General features: G+C 42.7%; 1 protein-coding gene across 6 annotated transcripts in view; it reads left to right on the top strand.

Moving 5' to 3' along the window:
- Nucleotides 1-14,757, top strand: part of PRLR (prolactin receptor) — a 162,010-nt gene that overhangs the window by 109,220 nt on the left and 38,033 nt on the right. For 3 of the 6 annotated variants that reach the window (XM_046671627.1, XM_046671631.1, XM_046671629.1), the window contains exon 2: nt 3,135-3,195. The exons of 2 other annotated variants lie outside the window; for them this stretch is intronic. The gene's annotated coding sequence lies outside the window, so the exon portion shown is untranslated. Of the gene's footprint in view, nt 1-3,134; nt 3,196-5,147; nt 5,242-14,757 lie in introns of all 6 variants that reach the window. One more of the 6 variants, XM_046671628.1, reaches the window with a different exon arrangement.

Genomic DNA, 14,757 nt, shown 5'->3' on the forward strand with positions numbered 1-14,757 from the left:
TTACCTCCCACATCATCTGATTTACTCTTTGTGCTCTGCAGAATAATATTCTACAACACTCAGCCTCTCCTTTGAATTCTTACAATGACAAGAAACCCACTGCCTCATAAGCAACTCTTTCTTTTGGGAAGAGTAATCACCTTTAGAAAGATCTTTCCTAAAATGAGCACAAGTCTACCTCCCTATGATTTTTACACATTGATCCAACTTCTGCCTTCTGGACACACCCAGAATAAATCTATCTTTTCCCTTTATAACAGAGGTCAGCAAAGTAGGACCTGCAGGCCATTTCCTGCTCACCATTTATTTTTGTAAATAAAGTTTTATTGGAACACAGCCAAACCTATTTATTTACATATTGTCTATGGCTGCTTTTGCACAATAGCAGCGTAGTTACAACACAGAATTTATGGCCCACAAAGCTGAAAATATTTACTATCTAGCCCTTGAAGCAAAAGTTTTTTGACCTCTGCTCTATATGACAGATCTTCAAACACTTAAAAGACAACTAATCTGTCTCCTCTTAAAATAGGAAGCCCAGAGCTGAGCCTAGAACTCTAAGTGGGAGCTAATGGAAACCCAATGAAGTAGCACTATCACCTCCCTTGTTCTGGCCACCATACTTCCAATTATGTGGCCAGAAATCAGGTCAGTCTTTGACTGACACACAATACTGGAGTATATAAAGGACTAAATCTCTGAGATTTTTTTCCCCAGGAGCTTCTGTTAAGTTATGTCTCCTCACCTTGCATTGGTGTAGCCTAGTGTTGGAAACTATATACAGAACTTTACATCTTTCCAGCCTGTCCACAGCAATCAGAAAACAATTCAGCATATATTTGAGGGCCGTATCAGTCAGGGTCAGACAGGACAAAGATCACATACTCAGCTGGGATTTTTAAGAGAATATAATGAAGAGACAATTTCCATACTTGTGGGCAGGGTTAAGAGAACGGACAAGGGAATGTGTCACTCCCCTCTCTGCATAAAGGGGAATGGAGAGGGAGGGATTTTGCTGGGGCCCAGTGATAGCTGGAGCCATGGAAGAGGGGCTGCCCAGCTGGAGCCGTATAGTGGAGACACAGTCACTGCTAGAACCAAGTCAACAGGAAGGCAAGGAAGGAGGGAAATAGATACGCTGACGTCCTCTTCTCCTATCCTCTGGCTGCCATCATGGAACCCATCCTGAAGCTGGAGGGCAACAGAGCCACAGAAGTCAGCCCACAGGGCACAGAGCAAGGTCAAGAGTAGGTGTGGGAGTTGGGGCAGAGAATGACAAGGGCTAAATGGTGCGCCAGGCATTTTGTAAATGCTGACTGAATAAACAGATGAAGGAATGAAGAAGTCCTGGCACTCAATAAATGTTTGTTGAACTGAAGAAATGAGAGAAAGGACTATGATCTCCTTTAGGTCCCCCTGCCCCAGAGCCCTCACTACTGCTGTTCATTGTACCAGGCTTTCCACCCACCATGCAGCACTGCTCCTGTGTGCCACCCTCTCCACCCCCTTTTCTAGCCTCTGCTGACCCCTCTGGGTTTCCTGCAAAAGTGTAAAAACAGTGGATTTTATTTGCGATATAACAGAGCAGAACTAGGGTTGTTCTAAACAGAGCTGGGACATTATCAAAGAGAGGGCTTTAAGTCCTGAAATGATTCCCAGAATCTAAAATGCCTTCTAAAACGTTCAGAGTTTTCAAAATGAAAAATTCAGCATCCCTGCACTGTATGGAAAAAAAGTGGGGACTTCTGAGAAAGCAGCCCTAGACATTGGAGTTACAAGCTCTGGATTCACTAGACACCTCATTTCTGACTGTCTTGGGGCTGGCCTTTTTAAGGCTCAAATGACCCTTATCACATCATCAGCTTTTATTGCAAAGATGTCTGGGCTCTCCATTCATTATGCCAGTAGTGGTAATGTTGAGAAAGTGGGGTGTGGGAGAGAGAAATTCTCAATGGCATGAAGCCACTGGTAGCTATCCACAGCTTTCTTGTCACTTCCTCCTCCATCAGTTGAGTCAGAATGGAGAATATTCAGCGCTCAATTCTTCAAGGGATAATTCCTAGGATTTTGGATTTTGAAGACATAGAAATTATTTGAAAGCATTGTTTGGTCTGCTACTCTAGATTGTTTGTTTTCGCATGGAATGTGCAAGACCAAATTGGGCACTAAATTCGGAATTGTTGTCCACACATTAAAGCAAATTTTAAAAAGTAACTGCAGACCTATATGAGCCTATTTTGTCTTCAAGTCCTGAAATCACTTTTGTTCTAACTCAGATCCATACTATTAGAAATTGTCACCTCATGCCTCACAGACCCAAGTCAGTCAGTCCCCAGAGTTTAAAATATCTTATACAAAACCTGGTGTCAGATATATTGGAAGGAGCAAGACTGGAACCGCAATTCCTGCTGGGCACAGCCCAATTGATGTAAACCCATACCCAACAGCCCACGGAACAACCTCATCCTCCCGGAAAGTTATTCACACTTTGAAAAGCATTCTTCTGCCAGTGCTCATGTGAACCCATGAGAAACAATCGAACTCGAGCTTCGAGTTGGAGTGGTCAAATTCAGCCATGGCTATGACAGCATTTGTCATTAAATTTTATTCAAAGTCTCCAGCACCAAATTTCAGAAAATCTAATGCCAGTTAGGATGACTGACAACATTTGAGTAAGATCTGTAGATTATATGATGGTAATGTATCAACATTAATTTTCAGATTTTAATCGCTACACTATAAGAGAATGGGCTCGTTCTTAAGGAAACACACTGAAATTTTAAGGTGAAGGGGCATCATGACTGCCACTTACTCTCAAATGATTCAGATAAGAAAATTTTTGGTTACAGGAAAGAAAGAGAATGATAAACCACATGAGATAAAATATTAACAATTAGGGTATCTGGGTGAAAGCTCTTTGTAATTTTTTTTTTTACTATTTTTGAAACTTTTCTATAAATTTGAAATTACTTCATAATAAACTTGCTAGAAAATTAATTCCAAAAAACTACAGCTGTCTTATGCTGGTCCCCGAAGTGCAGTGATGTCAGCCATGCCAGTGCTGCCGCGTGCATCAGAAATGGCATCTCCTGTTTTATTATCTTTGAGCTAAAATGGGTCATTTCCTCTTTCAGCTAAAGAACTCTTCTACTCATGGAGGCGAACACTAGGATGCTTTCCACACGAACCCTAAAGGTAAGGGGAACTTGACCACGTGTCCCTCTGTCACACTGCCCAACTGTCCTACTGTCCATTTCATCCAGGCAAGGGGCAGGGACTCACCTACCTGGCTCACAGACGGAATAATTCCAAACCAGTCAATGTCTGCATTGTCTCATTCTGCTGTGCTCAAAAACTTTTCAATCTTCCCAGCCTGCCCTGCTCAGAAAACCCTTCTCTGTGTTTTTCAAAGAAAATACAAAAACTCTTAATAGCTGCTATTTTCTAGTAGTGCAATTATGGGAGATTTTCATTTTCTCCTTATATTTTTCTACACTTGAGAGAATTTCAACAATGACTGTGTTACTTTTAAAATCAGAAAAATAAACATTGTATTTGCTTTTATTTCTCCAAGCAGCTCTACGTAAATTCTTGCCATAGCTCTCTGTGCCCCCTGCAGCCCCCTAATGTTGTCACTGCTGCGTGTGCCCTCCCTCGCAGCCCATTGACAGAGTTTATGAAAAGACTCATATATGACAGGCTCTGGATCTTCCCTGTCTACCATCATCAAGGAAAATCACTTCATGGCTCCATGGGCCCCTGACCCCCAGGCACAATCTGCGGGCTTGGATCTCACAAGCTGTTGGTTGACTCTCCCCACCTAGAATGTCCTATTTCTATTTTGGAATTGGAGTTGGACAAAAGTGCTTAACTCACATTTACTCCCTTCATGCCAACTCAAAGACCATGCCCCTATTCTATCTCCCTAGGATGCCAGCTGACAAATAGATCATAGGAAGGGCTACACTCCATTTTACAGATGGAGAAACCAAGCCTTATGGCTTGCCTCTACCTATGCTACAGTAAAATGGGATCTACACGCACTGAGACCAACTTGACATGTGTAACCCTTAGGATGAACTCTCTCTTTGAGAGGAAATTAAGGACTCATGAAGATATGAAACTGACTAGATCACTGGTAGAAGAAAATTCTAACCAAAATTATCCTAAGATTTCCTGAGGCCATCCCAGGGTATTTACCAGTCTTTCAACATTGAAAAATGATAGCCCTTTGAGGGCCATACACCACTTCAGTGTCAAGAACCAAGCCCGAGCTTTCCCTCTGGGCCAGAGGTTCTCAACTTCAGCACTGTGGACATTCTGGGCCGGATCATTCTCTGTCGTGGAGGCTGCTCTGTGCATCCCTGAGATCTTAGCAGCATCCCCAGTCTCTACCCACTAAACGCCAGTGGGACACACCCCACCCAACTTATGACAACCAACAGTGTCTTCAGACATAGCTTAAGGTTCCAGGGAAGACAAAATTGCCCCCTAGTAGTGATAGTAAAATGTTTCCAGACATTGCCAATTGTCCCCTGGGTGGGGGCCGAATCACCCCCACGGAGAACCACCCCTCTAAGTTACCTCAGCCCAGCAAGAACTTTTGTTTTCATGCAAAGGGACTGAAATGTATGTGATCAGAGTAAACATTTGCAGGAAATGCAGAAGGGATACTGTAAGCTGCCAAAATGCTTTGGCATAAGAAGACCCTGTGGCGTAACAGCCCTGCCCAGGAGTATTTGGTAACATTGCGACTGGTGAATCAACTCAGCCAGATGACCAGCTTCTCTGAGTTTCTTTCTCTTTTCTGGGCTTCCACCTCTTGATGCAAAAAGCCTCCTAAGATGTGTTTGAATGGAAGGCAAACCAAGGAGAACAGGGTAAGGGTGAATGCTGCAAGTAGTCCTTCCCTTCATGAGGTCAAAGAGATCCAGAGTTCATGTAGTCTGAACTGTGCTGGAAAGCACCAGGGGCATTTGGCTGCTATTCTTATTTGTGTACGTACTTGTTTATAGACCACATTATCCCATGAAAGATGTGAGACTTAGTCTCCAATTTACTTCATAACATGTGATGTGTTTTAAACAAATAGGACTGCACTCTGGGCAATGACTTAACTAGAAATCCCTTTTCTCCATTCCTCAAAGAGTGTAGAGCAGATGAGGTGGTGGTAGCAGGTTTACCTAAGGTACCACTTGGCGAACCAAGGCCTCAAGAGTAAATCCCAGAGCGCTAACTAAGGTTGGTATATGCTCTTCCTGCTCAAGCATGCCTCTTATTGCCCAGGTTTATCTCCTTTCCCTGCAGCCACCGCCTCCCCAGTTATCCTCCACCCTTTGCCCAACCTAGTGTTTGGTTTGAAAGGCTGCTTCCGATGCCAGTGGGTACCTGTGAAAACATAGGGAAGAACTTGAGAGCAATTATGTGGTTGTCCAAGAGAAACAGAAACTCAGCTCAGTTTCAAGATGAAAAGAACATACAGAAAGCAAGGTTCATAAAAGAATTCAGAAGAAAAAGATCGCGACAAAATTAGAGGAGATTAGACTTAAGGGGAGAATTGCAATTCCTGTCGGAGACTCTGCCAAAAGTGCCACTGTCCATTTTGTGGCCTATAATCTGGTTTTTGGTCTCTTTGAGTTAACTGTTTACTTTTAATCCTGTCCCAATGGTAGTGATCACTTCCTAACCATCTCTCCCTAGCACCTCCTCCGCAGGGTGGAACAGAACGCCACTCTGGCTGGCATGCCAGGTTCTTTTGCAAGAGCTTGGCATCCTGTCAGCTCTGCCCATTCCAACCCTCCCACCTCCAGCCCTTTCCCAGGCTCCCATATGCCCAGCTCTGACCTTAGTTCTCTCTAGATTCCAAGAGGCTAGGAGGAACTTAGAAAAAGCTCAGGGCACTGGAGAGGATTTGTTCCTCCATAGAGTGTGCTTTGAAGTGAGTCTAAAATTCTATGCCCATAATGTTTTCACCCACCATGCTTGCCTGCCAGAGACCAAATTCCTACCATTTGAGCCTCTGCTTTGGATAAAGCATGGAATTGCTCAAAACCTATGCACTTATCTAAGAGAGCTAAGACCTTAATTTATAGATAGGGATTTGTTATTAGATTAGCTTGTTTGCACTCCTCTAAGAAGAGGGCTCTGGAATTGGGACACAGAACACATTAATTGTGATTGCAGTGGAGAGACTGAAATGATCAAGGTATTGAGCTCCAGACCTGCACTGTCCAATGCACTAGCCTCAGGCCACATGTGACAATTTTAATATAAATTTGTTGAACTTAATATTAAAAATTCAGTTCTTCAGTCACACTGGCCACATTTCAAATGTTCATAGCCCCATGTGACTAGTAGCTACCATATTGGGCACAATATTGGCCACATTTCAACTGTTCATAGCCCCATGTGACTAGTAGCTACCATATTGGACACAGATGCAGAACATTTCTATCATCATAGGAAGTTCTCTTGGGAGCCCTCTTCTAGGCTGTGGGTGGTACTGGCAATTGGGAGTTCTGGAAAACAGAGGGAGCCTAAAACCACTAGCTCTGTAGGGAGGGATGGAGAAGAGTAGGAAAAGGAGCAGAATTCCAAAGGGAAAGTGAAGGGGGACCAAAAGCAAACTTTGTATGCTTTGCCTTGGGCCCAGCCCTGAGCAAACTTGCATCAACCCCACCATAAAGCTCTTTATGTGGACACCAGCAAGTAAAGGAGCGTCTGGGGTTGGCTCTGGGACCCATTTCCTCCATTGTATGGCCCCTAGGATCTGTGAGCTCCTTGTGAAGCGCCCTGGCAGCATAAGGCAGCCCATCAGTATCCAAGTCCACTTAGAGCTGGGAGCTCCCAAATCAAAAGACATTCAGGGGAAAGGAGCACCTTCTCCTTCTGGAGTTAGACCTGCCTTCAGAGAATCTGAGGGACGTGGGGGGTCCGAGGAGCAATTGTTCTTCCTTACTGATAAAAGTGATACAGTCACATGGAGCATTTTCACAATATTAATTCATCTCATCCTCACAATAATTGGCTGTGGAAAACAGGCCAGATGTGGCTCTCTCAACACTTTCTATTAGAGGAAATTCAAAACCAGAAAGAGGAAGAGACTGACAAAGTCAATTTGACTGGTAAATGGCAGAACCAGCACTAAAGCCACCCTCCTATCTGCAGCTCGCATTCCCTCTCTCAGGGGATGAGGGTTACTTTGTACCTGTCCACATCCCTAAGTGTGTCAACCCCAAAGGGTGCGACCTACCCTCTGATGATAGTGCGACTTCAGTTCACATTCAACCCCAAGCCAGTGATGAAGCTCCTGACAGTCTCGTGGACTCTTCATTACCAAATGACCCATGTGAGCTGTCAAAAGAGAGGACAAAGTGGATTCATGGCTAGAGAACAAGGGCATTGATGTGACTTTTCCCAGAAGACCCCTCCTAGACAAATGCTGATATGCAGAAAAGGGTGAAGAGGAAATGGTGCTTGTGGCAGCTGTGCGCCAGACTTGCTGAATCCATTTTCCTGTGCACAAGATACAGGAAGATACTGCTTTCCTGGCTCCCAAAACTCTGAATCTGCAGTGGGAGACCCTGGAACATGCCAGTGGCTTTTGCTTGCTAGAAAAGGATCCAGAACACTGGATCAGATTAATCCATTTATAGGCCTTTCAAGAGTTTGTAGCTAAATATTTATGACATTCTCAAATTTGAAAGAATCTCTCACTATATGGGAGCCATTTACATACATGGCTAAATAGCAGATCAGATTCCATATTTTCCTTTGACATAGCATGCACATACATGAACAGATCTGCAGAGTGACTACTGGACTTTCACGTCTAGTGAGCTCTAATACCAAATCAGCCATTGTCCAGAGAACTGGAAAGAAAAAATCAAAAGGATACTCAAATAGAAAAAGCAACAGTGAGGATAGTGACAAAAATGAAATGATTACTTTAAATGTTCCCAAGAAAGCAATACCCCTTAGCAACATACCACTTTGTTCTTTCCGTTTACAGCAACATCCTGATACTTGTTAATGTCTACATTTCTGTACCTCTAATCCACTAGAGTTGAAAACTCCCATTTCATCAATTAGACCACTGAGCTGTCCATGCCAGACTTTGGTGAAATCTCCCTAAGGCCAGATGCCTGGCTAAAAGTCATTTAAAGAGTGGTCACGTGATACTCACCGAAGAAGTCCCGAAGTTCCAGGTTTGGTTTAGCAGTTCACAATATCGCCCCAGTCGCAGACTCTTTCCATTTGGGGAAAGCTTCTTCTCCATCTCTCTTTTTTAAATTTTTTTATTTTATTTTTCCTTTTTTCTCCCTAAGCCCCTCAGGTACATAGTTGTGTATTTTTAGTTGTGGGTCCTTCTAGTTGTGGCATGCAGGATGCTGCCTTAGCATGGCTTGACGATTGGTGCCATGTCGGTGCCCAGGATTCGAACCGGCGAAACGCTGGGCCGCCAAAGCAGAGCTCGCGAACTTAACCACTCCGCCATGGGGCTGGCCCCCCATCTCTCTTTTTAACAGGGAAAAAAATCTTTCCCAGCAGATCTCAGAAGACTTCTGCTAAGTCTCGGTGGCCAGAACTGGGTGGGATAGCCACTCCTAAACCAGTCACAGACAGACGGGAAATGAGATTACCACCCATTACCTTAGACTGAAAGCTCCTCATCCCCTGGGACTGGACAGCGGACAGCTGACAGAACTGGGCTCTGTGAGCAAAAACAAACAGGGAAATGGTTGCTGGAGAATCAACCAGCAGTGTCTGCCATACTCAGTTATATGAAAGGACTGTGCACAGAGAAAGAAGAGGGGCTTTCTACTCCTCGTCCCTGAGGCAGCCTCCCCAGGGAAGCCCCCTGTCTCCTTGATCAGGTCAAATCTGGCGCATGCTCTGCCATGTACACTGACTAACACATTTCTATATTCCACCCCAGTGGGGACCTTTTCCACATATTTACACCATTAAGTGCCAGGTTTTCTTTTCTTTTTTTTTTTTTTAAAGATTGGCACCTGGCCTAACAACTGTTGCCAATCTTCCTTTTTTTTTTTTTTTAAGGATTGGCACCGGGGCTAACTGTTGGCCATTTTTTTTTTTTTTTTTTTCTGCTTTATCTCCCCAAAGCCCCACTGTACACAGTTGTATATCTTAGTTGCAGGTCCTTCTAGTTGTGGGATGTGGGACACCGCCTCAACGTGGCCTGACGAGCAGTGCCATGTCCACGCCGAGGATCCAAACCCTGGGCCGCCGCAGCAAAGCGTGAGAACTTAACCACTCGGCCACAGAGCTGGTCCCAAGTGCCAGGTTTTCATCAGGAGATTGTTTTGTGGTGTCAAAATTTTTGTGGGGACATTTGCCCCTCAATTACAAAAGTAATAACTTTTTATTTTATTTAGGTATTTTATTTTATTGCAAAAGTAATCATTTGTTATTTTAGAATCGTCCTTCAGGGATAACCACTGCTAATATATTGGCGTATATATCTCTCTCCAGTCTTTCTTCTGTGCACATGTGGAGATTCATATATTAGAACTGAGGTCAAATACAGCTACTTTCTGTACCCAGTTTTCTTTTTCCTTTTCACATCTTTCCATATCATTAAAATTTTTATCACATTATTTTAAAGATTAAAGAATATTTTTTGTATGCCTAAACCTGGATCCAGTTAAATAAGCCTTTACAATTTGATATTTCGATTTTTTGCAATATTCTCTTTTTATAAACAGCACTAGGGGGATTCTTTCTGTGTGGAATAGTTTTTGCACACCTCTGTTCATTTGGGATAAATTTCTAGAAGTGTATTTTCCGATTCACATTGTATCTACATTCTTAAGGCTTTTACTATATATTACCAGAAAGTTTGCCCCAATTTACACTCAAAAAGGCAAGGTGCCAGTTCCACCTCTACCGTTGAACAGCCAAAAGTTTTTGAAAACTGAGTGATACCATCCTGAAATCTCACAGGGTTGGAAAAAGAATATAATAAAATATTTTGTATGAAAATACTTCAAAAACTGAAAGTCTTATTAAAACACACATTGCCATTATTATCCATTTTTAAACCACCCAAGAAAGACAAGGCTTTACCTCCCTCAACTACGTATTCCAATGATTAGCAGCCCTTCAGAGAATAAAATCCTTACCAACTGCCCTCTAAATGCAACTGACATCCAATAAATTTCATTTATTCGAAACCACTTATTGAGCACCTGCTGTGTACTGAGTTTTGCATTAAGGATGAGGAATGTAGAGGGAAAATATCAATACAGTTCTTTACATCAATGAGCTACTAACCTGAGTGGGAGTGGGGAGAAAAAAAGATAAATCAGGATTCATTATCCATTCTATAATAGGGTCAGGTCCTGGGTACTCTGTAGACAGGGCATCCCCCACTGTTGGGAGACCCAAGGAAGACCCTGCCTAAAGGAACGAAAGCTGAAACTGAGGATGAGAAGGCAGCTGGGCTCTTGCTTCGGTGGCCGTACGCCAATCCTTATTGCTACTGAAGCAGTAGGGAGAAATCACATTTTTCTTGCAGCTATATTCCTGTATAGAAAGGGAACCATTTCTATGGGCAAAGACTTTAACAAGCCAACTGGTGCGACGACTAAGACTCCCATGGAGCATACTTTGAGGAACACTCGATGGTTATAATTTCTCGAGGAATCGGCCTGGCATGCTTCCTCAGTGAGACATGCAAGCTGAGGCAGAGAGCAGGATTGCTTGCGACTATGGAGGGGATTTTAGAGAGATGTAGAAGGAAGATAAAGGGCAAGATAAGGTAACTGACAGGGAGAAAAACTTTGGAGGGAAGACAGAGATGCCTAATAAGGAATTTAGCCAAGTGTCTGCTGTGAAATGTGGTACCTGTCTACCCACAAAATCCTTGCTCTTGTTCACTGATGAAGTGATATAGGGCTAAATGTGGCCTCCAGATGGGTGGAGAGTGGAAGGTGGAGAACCAAGGCTGCCTGTTGGAAGCTCTCACATCTGATTTACTAATCCTACATTCTGTAAGCTTATAAGTGCTACTGTGTGCTCAGAAGACTTCCCTTAGGCAGGAAACCTCTCTTCGGAACTGCACAGGATATTAAAGTAAATGTTATCTACTGCTCTTCCCATATTGACCCACTGGGCCCATGTGGGCTCCATCTGCCTGGCATATGCACAGAGCTTTTAAGAAAAGGCAGGGATTATAATGGGGTCTTTTAGGCAATCAAGGACATTTAGAAATGCATTGCAGAAGTCCAGGTGTAGCTCAGTCCCCTTGCTTAGTTTAGACACACCCAGGAAAATCATCCCAAGCCATTTCTATTTTGACTTGTAAATAACTTGGCAATCAACAGAACTGTTGGTATCAGCAAAGCACCAAACTTTGCTTCCAAATTATATTGTTGTGGAAATATTAAAATTAATTTCTGTCTCTGAAGCTGAATTGAGAAGCGTGGGAATATGACAATAGGATGTCTACCAGACCAAGGATGAAATCATTATGGATAATCTTCCAAGAAGAGTGTTTACAAATATAAGGAGAAATTGACTACCCTTTTGGATATTGACTTCCTAATCTTTTTCTTCCCTTGGTCATTTCAGAGAAGGCTGTCTGGAAGACACACCATCGATTCTATGTTATGCAAAGAGGTGATGTTATTATTGTAAAGTGAGTCAAGAATGATCTACTGGGTTCTGCCAGGCCAATGTCATGGTAGCCAGATGTGCAGCCATTTGCATACACCCACTCTATTTTAAATTCTGTTGCAAATACGTTGGCACAGAAAGCCTAGCAACCAATTGGTAGTTAGGCCTACAGTTTGTTGATGTACACTAATGGGAGGGTGGACTTATTAAGAAATATATAAAAGGATCCTTTTATAACTGACAATAGCACTCGCCTTTTAAGATGTTAAGCATTTTATATCATATTTTTTTAAGTGGAGTTGTCTTACTTTAGGATACAGAAATGCATCATTATTCAAAGCTCACTTATCCAGCAACCACATCTCAGTCGGCTTTGTCACCCATGTGTCCTCAAGTTCAAATTAATGCACATAAATAGTCTTTTTGGAGGAATGTATAAGGTTTCAGAACATATCCCTCAATAATATGGAGGGCCTATTGATTAATGAGAAGAATGTGTCGCAGAACTCAAGGTCAAGTGCTCTTTGAATGATCTGTGAATCAGAATAATATATTACATGTGGCCTTATAAAAATATTCAGTCAGTCAGTCATCCAACAAGTGTTGTTGAACACCTGTGGACATATATAAATGTGACAGTGTGTAAGGGCTGAAAATGTAGAGGAAGCAAGACACAGGTTTCTCTGAGACTTGATGATGTCATTTGAGATGAAACAGTGGCAGTAGGCCAGACGTCAGAGATTTCCTTCTTATTCACAGTTCTTCTATTTGGCTAAATATAAAAGTTACCATCCAAACTAAGCTGTACTGATTGTCTCTGGATTATCCCTGGATTGGTCATGCCAAGTAAGGCTAGCCATTATAACGCCCAACCTCTCTATATCTCAGAAGCTTCACAACCGAAGGTTCATTTCTCACCCATGTCACAGTCCAGTGGCATCAGCAGGGGATGCAGGCTCCTTCCATCTATTGGCTGTATTAAGCCCTTAGTACCTTGAAGTCCTCAACTTCATCTTCCTCTTGCTAATAATGGACCATAAAGAGAGAGAGAGAGAATGAGAATGTGTGAAAAGTTTTAAAGACCAAGATTAGACTAGAAGTATATCATTTCTGCTCACTTTCAGAGGCCACAGCTCAATCACCTGACCATACCTAACTGCAGAGGAGTCAATGAGCTACACTTCAACTGTGTGCCCAGAAAGAAAAGAAGAGCCAAATTCTGATGGAAACCAGAAGCCTTTACTACTCCTGTGAATGGTCTCCCAGGGTTCTAACCAAGGCTGTAGGAAAAAGCAGGAATTAAAGAGAGGAAAAATGCTTTTGACACATTCTTGAGAATTTCTTCTTAGATGTGTCAACTTTCTCAGATGTGCACACAACCCGCTTTCAATGCTCTAAAGATTTTCCCATTAGGCACTTGGCCATGGCACTTCATCTATCCAGGCCTCAGTTGCCCCAAATGTAAAAGTGAGAGGTTGGATCAGAGCCTTTCAAGTCTTTTGGCTCCTTAAATATCCAAAATGCCATAATTCTCAAACTCCTGCTGTTCATTTCCTCCTGAGACAAATAAACAGAGAGCCAGAGAGGCAATAAAATAATTCAATCTTTTATTTTAATTTTAACTTCACATCTCACTTCCCAAGCCCAAGTTTTTAGAAATTGAAATATACATAATAGACAAGGCTGTCACCAATAAAATAGTGATTATTTTTATGGCAAAGTAAAGTTGTTTTGTGCTTGGATGAACAGCACGTTCATACACGCATATATAACACACACAGAGATCCCGCTGTGAAAAAATAATCTTGTTTGAACTGTCTTGCAAAACATATGTTCTCCTCCTACTCCTCTTGCCCTGTATTCATCAATTTTGCAGTGGTAACAAACGATGCTTTCTCACTGACTTACAGCAACATTTCCTCTTTGCTCCTTTACATAAGGACAGTGGATCAGCTGCAGGTTGGTGTGGCTCTGCTAGAATTGGCTAGACTTACCTGGGCTCCTCTGAATTCTACCTGCCTACTCATTCTGTGACCCAAACTGAGAGAGTAGCCATTTTCTAGGACATTCTGAGGGCATGTGGAGAACAAAGCAAGAAGCCCTAAGCCAAACCATGTAACGGTATTTAAGTCTTCGGTTTGAACACGGCAAAAACAATCGCCGCCACTCTGTTGACTAGAGCTTTTCACAGGATCAAGTCCAAAGTCACTGAGATGGGATGTGTACTCCTCCCACAGGATGCATGAGTATGTCCATGACAATTGATAGGATATGTAATCCTATGGCTGGGAGGAAGCAAATAGTTGGGGACTCTAATCCAGTCTGCTCACTCCCCCATTGCCTCCATGGAAGGTCTAAATGTAGATCTTAGTCCTTCTGCTGTGGAAAGTTTTTGGCTTGGAGAAAGTTAGGAGGGAGAAGCAGTCAGCAATGAGGGAATGGAGAGATCGTAGCAAACATTTACATAGTCTTTACTAGGACTGGTCACTGTTTTAAGCTCATTACAAATACCAACTCTTTAATCCTCATTACAGCTCTAAGAGGTTGGTCCTAGCATTAGTCCCATTTTACAGATGAGGAAACTAAGGGCAGAAAAGTTAAGTAAGTTACCCGTGATCACACATCTAGTCAGTAGTGGAAACAGGGTTCCATCTCAGATAAGCTGGCTCCAAAATCCCTATTCTTAAATACTATGAGGGGAAGAGAAATGAGAGGATTCCAGCTCTGATTTTAGGAGAACAAGGAAACCAGTACCCTCTAGAAGGGGCAGACATTATTTCAGTAAGACACAAGTATTTTTTTCAGAACATACGTACAACTGAACATTCTGAGATCATTGGGGTATAGGCCACTATCCTAGGCACCATCCTGCGTGATCTCTTCCCTCATGGAACTTACAATCTGCTGGAGGGAGACACACCATCAAGAAATAACTAGGAAAAAATACCGTAGGTCAGATGACGGCAAATCTGAGGAGAACAATAAAGCGGGACGAGGGGATGAGGAATGTGGAGCAGTGGTGGAGATGGATTGCAATTTGAAGACAATGGTCAACGAAGGCCTTGCTGATAAGGTGACATTTGAGCAAGGGCCTGAAAGAGATGAGGGAGATAAATA

This window comes from Equus quagga, chromosome 9, assembly GCF_021613505.1.
Source record: "Equus quagga isolate Etosha38 chromosome 9, UCLA_HA_Equagga_1.0, whole genome shotgun sequence".
NCBI lineage: Eukaryota > Metazoa > Chordata > Mammalia > Perissodactyla > Equidae > Equus > Equus quagga.